This window comes from Plecotus auritus (assembly GCF_963455305.1).
Source record: "Plecotus auritus genome assembly, chromosome: 6".
NCBI classification, from domain to species: domain Eukaryota; kingdom Metazoa; phylum Chordata; class Mammalia; order Chiroptera; family Vespertilionidae; genus Plecotus; species Plecotus auritus.
In genome coordinates, this window is record NC_137773.1 from 156,956,708 (window position 1) to 156,962,707 (window position 6,000).

Below are 6,000 nucleotides of genomic sequence, written 5' to 3' on the forward strand. Positions count from 1 at the left end.
ACTGTAATACCTGTGTTGCTGAGTTTTGAACCATAATACTTATACCTCATCAGCTTCCAAATGGTCCCATGATCTGTCAGCAGTGATCAAGGTAGTGCAATGAGACATGACAGGGCATCCAAGTAATTTTTTAGGGAGGCCGGAGAATGGAAAAGTAGAAGCCTGGGACATTTGAGTCACTCCACCTTGAGTTGCTTTTGCAAGGTCTCTTAAGTTCCTGACCTTTTTTTTTTAATATCCTGAAGCAAAATGCATATATCTGACTTTCATTTGATGTGATAGGCCGATAGAAGCATATTGTACAGAACCCCAGTAAGTATACCTTCATACATCAAGGGGCTTGTCTATATGGTGAGACAAAGCACGGGAAGGGTAGGATGTGGGGATGGGAGTGTTATAGTCCTTGGTGTTTGTGTGTATGTGAGAGCAAGGGGCTTGGGAGGCAGTTCACCTTGAATGGCAGAGATGTGGGTGGAAGGTCACTAACATTGATTTATTTAGAACCTGCTTTCCTATATGCATTGGGCCAATGCGTGTGTGCACATTGTCTTATTTACCCCTTAGAAGAACTTAAGCAGCATTGGGTTCTGATTTCTTTTTTTTAAACAGATGAAGACATACACATTTTTTACAGACAGAGATTGGACCTTGATCAAGGTCATACCTGCAATCAATGGACCAGTGATGTGACCTTGGGCAATTTAAGATGTGTCAGATTCTAAGACTGTATGCTATTTCCATGATAAATTAGGGCTGTGGGTATCAAGATTTTTCAGCTATCTCTTTGAACCCCATTTCCCACAGAACATTTTGGGGATGGCTCCAATTTTTAGATACTGTTCTCAAAATCTATCCTGCAAGATATTTTCAAGTCCTATTTCCTATCATTTGGAAAACATTTATTCTCTCCTTACCACTGTGGCAGTCTGCCTGGAAATAGGTGCAATGTATCATTTTGCACACTAATGGAAGGTGGGCTAGGAATTACCTATAATTTGTTTCTCCATCCAGGCACGTCAAACTAAGTTATGATGAAAGTGGAGCGGCAACCTTGATCACCTACTGTTTTATAGCTGATGTGATTGTTTTTATGAAGCCTATAACGTTTTTAACGCTGTGGTTGTGATGATCTCGATTCTTGTCTCAGCGGAACAATATGACAAGATTTGAGTCAATTATGATTGCAGAGGACGGGAGTGTGGCTTGCTAGTGACAGAGATGGAGAGAAAATTGCACAAAGCCTGCTCCTGTTGCCCCCTACAGACAGGCCACGAAGGGTCCTCTGGCCAGCATTCTGCTGCCTCCATGAATTGCTCAGTTTTCTGTTTGGCAGAGGGCAATGAGTTGCAACTAAATTATTCTCAGATAACTAGAGATTTAAGATGAAATTCCCTCTAGACTGTTATATTCAAAGAGAAGACCTGGATCAAGGACACTATGGAATGAGCCTCATGTTTGGGGAGATTTGGAGCAAGATATGATAGCCATTTCCCTTGGTTGAAATTCTGTAGTAGAAGAAAGAGGCAGGTGGGAAAGTAGCTAATTTTATTTGAACAGATATTTCTAGAACATCTATTAGTGAGCATCCTGACGCTAGATTCCATGGAGAAAATAAAGATGAGATTCCATTGCACCAAAATTTAGGGATACCACCCCCTAACATTTTAAACACATTTTGAAAGTGCTATAATAATGTTATAAATACAAATGATGAGACTTCTAGGGGAAATGACCAGGGCTAGATGATGAAGAGGTCATGTAATCTGAGTTGATCCATGGAGATTTGAGTAATGCATTTTACAAGGCAAGACAAGGATAGGGAGGATACTCTGACCATAAAAGCCAGCATGATAATAAGCACAGAGGCATGACATATGGTGGGGAAGGATGCATGGTGGCAGATGTTTATGGAAGGGGTGTGACTGGAACTTTGGCTGGGCAGATTTAAGTTGGAGCAATATTTTTGAAGAGCTTGGAACGTAATGATAAAGAGTTTGTGTTTGATATTGTAGGTCATAAATTATAGACTCAGTTGTAGACAGAGACCAGGAAGGTACTGTAAAGGAATGACACTGACCAAATAGTGGCTGTGGTAACTTGGGTATAAAGTCCTTTCTGAGGAAGGCAGCTGAGACTCTGCTCCCACAGATAGAGGTTTCTGTAATGTAAGAACTCTGTATGGCCAGATGTCCCAATTTTATTAGAGAAGACTGAAATCTCATTTTTTTTTAAAAAAAATGTGAGCTCTCATGATACTTAAATGCTGGCAACTAATAAATTTTTTTTGGAAACACCTGGGGGTCAAAAAGAGCCAGTTTGAGGTTTGTGTCTTATGTCTGTCCATATGCTAGTGGCTTATAATTACGGAAGGAGAAATGGGAACCTACAACTATTTATACTCAAGAAGCTGACTCTATTGTATGGAAGATGACACTTGAGCAAGGAGACAGTTGGACAGCCAGAGTCTGAGAGGTGAAGGCTTGACATCAAGCATTTATGGGGGGAAGGGAAGGAGAAGGAGGACTGGAGGTGAGAGCCTTGAGGCACCTATTGACTACTGGATGTGGAAGAAAGGTTGTGATGCCATCATAGATGGCGCCTGGGAGGTTGTGAGGCTGCTAACTGAATTGAGGAGACAGTAAAGGGAGCTACTGTCATACCTCTCCTGGGTAATGATTCTATTTTGCTTTTTACCAATTGTATATTTGCTTTTTGCCATATATTTTACACCTGTACTCTACTACCTGCTCTATATTTCTGGAAGAAATTATTTGCAGTAAAGATAATAGATTTTTTTTTCTTAAACCAAATAAATACTCCTTTCCCTTCTTCCCATTCATACTCCAAGATGAACTATGGGCACTAAAGCTGCTAGATTTCAGACTCTTGCCCTGTATAGCATTAGACACATTGATGTGGCTGAAGCAATGAGCTGAAAGTATTTTAATCCTTGATGGATAGCAGAAGAAGAGGAGTTTATGAGTCCAATTCTTCTCGTTTGAAGATAATGATTTTTTGCCTCTTCTGCCTCCGCTTTTTTCTTTTGCATTTTACGTTTTGCGACAGTGAATCAGACACATTATTATTCTATTCAGCAGCCTTGACATCAGCAGCAAATTTGCATGAACTAGGAAAGAAATGGTTCTATATTATTTTCTCCCATTCTAAGTGGTATTTTATTGCAGTAGAGATTTTAGGTGGTCTCTCCATCCAAACTTCCAATTTGTTGGGAGCCTTTGATATTGCCCATTGGTTTGTTTACAGGACCACTGGAATAGGAGAGAGCCTGGTTTCTTGATTGGCGAGTGTGACACAGAGGAATGAATGGATTAATTTAACACTGCTCAGTGCACTTTTAAAAAAGCTGAGTCTACAGTAGAATTCCACCTACCATACTGCATTTACCAGAAAGGGCTTCCCAATGTCTCCTATGCAGAATGCTTTTTTGGTTATCCAACCAAATTTAGGAACCCTGCTGTACCTGACATTGTCAAAGGTCATGCCTATTTTTCCTTTGCCATTGCTTCACACTCAGACTTTTATTCCTGCACCAAGTCAACTGGGTAATTTCTGACAAAATTAGGCAAAACCTTTGTATTAAGACATTGTGAACTCAGTAGGGTTTTTAGATAACTTTTAATGCCTGAAGCAAGTGGAAATTTCAGTCATCTTCACGTGTTCCTAGACAGTTACCAATAGTCAAGGATCTTGTCCCATTTCAATTCCTCTGAAGTGATCCACCAGGGATCCATGGGGCATGAAGGAATCTCCATTAATCTGTCTCAACTTTCTCTCCCTTATCCCTTACAGGAAATACTCAGTTGTACAGGAACCGTGTGCTTAGTACTTAATAGAGCCTGGATACACCTGGAAAGATTGTCAGATAATAGATGCCTTTGGTCCTTTTACTGTTGGTTGGCTGGTGGGTTGGCAAAAATGAGTAGCAGAATTCATTTCTTCCCTTAAATGAGATTGCATGTTCCCTTAACATGCTGTCATTTAAAAAATATGTCAACATTAAGATTTTTTGGATCAGATAATATATGCAAACGGTGAAAATTCAAATAGTATAAATTATTCTTTAGTATATGTTTTAAGTGTTGGCAAGAGCTCAGAAAGGAAGAATAAAAGAGATTTTACTTCCAGTTTTGCCACTGACTTATTTGGTGGAACTGGTCCAAATATGATACCTTTTTGTGTCTCAGTTTCTTCACCTAAAGCCTAGAATGGGAATCTTTGCCCAATAACTCTTCAGGATTGTTGTGAGACCTTAATAAATCTGGTGTGTGAAAGTGCTTTAAGTGCATAGACGTTAAAGGATCTTTGTTATAGTTTCTCATGGTCTCTGTTAAGTACTTAGCCAATATCTACTGTGTCCTTGGTATTGGCTGGGAGGAGATAAAGAGCTTTAAATTATTAACTTAATTCTCAAACTAGTTCCATCAGGTAAGTCTGTTATTATCTCACATTTACAGTGAGAAAATGAAGGCACAGAGAAGCTAAATAACTTGCCAGAGTTCCCGCAGCTGGTAATTAGTAGCAAAGTTGAGATTTAAACCTAGTCTTTCTCTTTTTTTTCCTCCCTCTCTCTCCCCCTCACTTTTTCTTTCTATCTATGTGTAATATATATGTATTTATAATACATAATACATACATGAATATATCTATAAATAAACTCTATATATTATGATTATAGTCACCTGCTCTTTTACTTAATATATTTTTAAATTTATCTTTATTGTTGAAAGTATTACAGATGTTCCCTTTTGTCCCCACATTGACCCCCTCCACCCTACCCCCACCACACCCCTCATCTTTTACTTAATATTTTATGCTGAATATTGTGTATATGTCATTAAACTTTCTTTAAAACCTATTTTTAATGATTTTGAAATACATCATGTGCCTATAGGGGAGTTACCAACTCCTAGCTGTTAGGCATTTGTTTTCTTTCTTTTTGGGGGGGTCATTATGCATAAGGCCAATTTCTTGGTTCACAAATCTTTGTGGGCATCTGTGATTATTTTTTTAGAAAAAAACTTCCAGAGATGGAATTGCTGTGTCAAAGAGAATGGACATTTTTAAGGCTTTTGATATATATTGCCAACTTGCCCTCAGGAAAGGTTGTGCCAATTTATTCTTCTTCCAGCACTCTATATTCTATTTTTATGAAGATGACAGAGCAATTATAGGAGGCTAGATTAGAACAGGACTTTCAAGATCAGCACTTGCATCTGTGTGTGCAGTTGATCGCCTGCACCGTAGGCAAGGAGACAGAAGGTAGATAACTTGACTAAGGACACAAGGCAAATTAATGGTTGAATCCTAATGATATTGGTTAATGATAAGCAATAGATGGGTAGGAAATGCCTATGTGGGAGTAGAAATATTATTTTTCAGTCATTTTACAGTCTAATTACCAAATGTCACTCTTTCATTTTTCTGGTTGCTTTATTCTGATGACCTCATAAGCTAAGCTAGCCCACATTGTTAGAAGTAAATCAATCTTGTGCCGACTAGCAATTTCAGATAGCAGTGGGAAACCTGAGGGGAGAGGGTGGGGAGAGTTCAGCCACATCAACAAAGCTCCCTACAATTGTTTTGGGGCTGCTTATCTATAGGGTGAACACAAATTGTTTGCAAATGTCAGTTTGCTGCAGAAACAACCTAATAGCAACATGAATGAAAATAAAAAACTGAATTAGAAAATATCTATAACTCTGCCACTACAAGTAAAGTTTTTGTTGTTGTTAATCCTCACTCGAGGATATTTTTTCCATGGATTTTCTTAGAGAGAGTGAAAGGGAAGGAGGGAGGTAGGATGGGGGGAGGGTGGGAAAAGAAACATCAATGGGAGAGACACACATCAATGGGTTGCCTCCCCACATGCCCTGACTGGGGTGGGGATCCTGTAACCCCACAAAGTATACTTTTTATGTAGTTTTAATGGTTATAAATACAATTTTGTGTTTTACTTTTTCACTTTTCAAATCACATTTG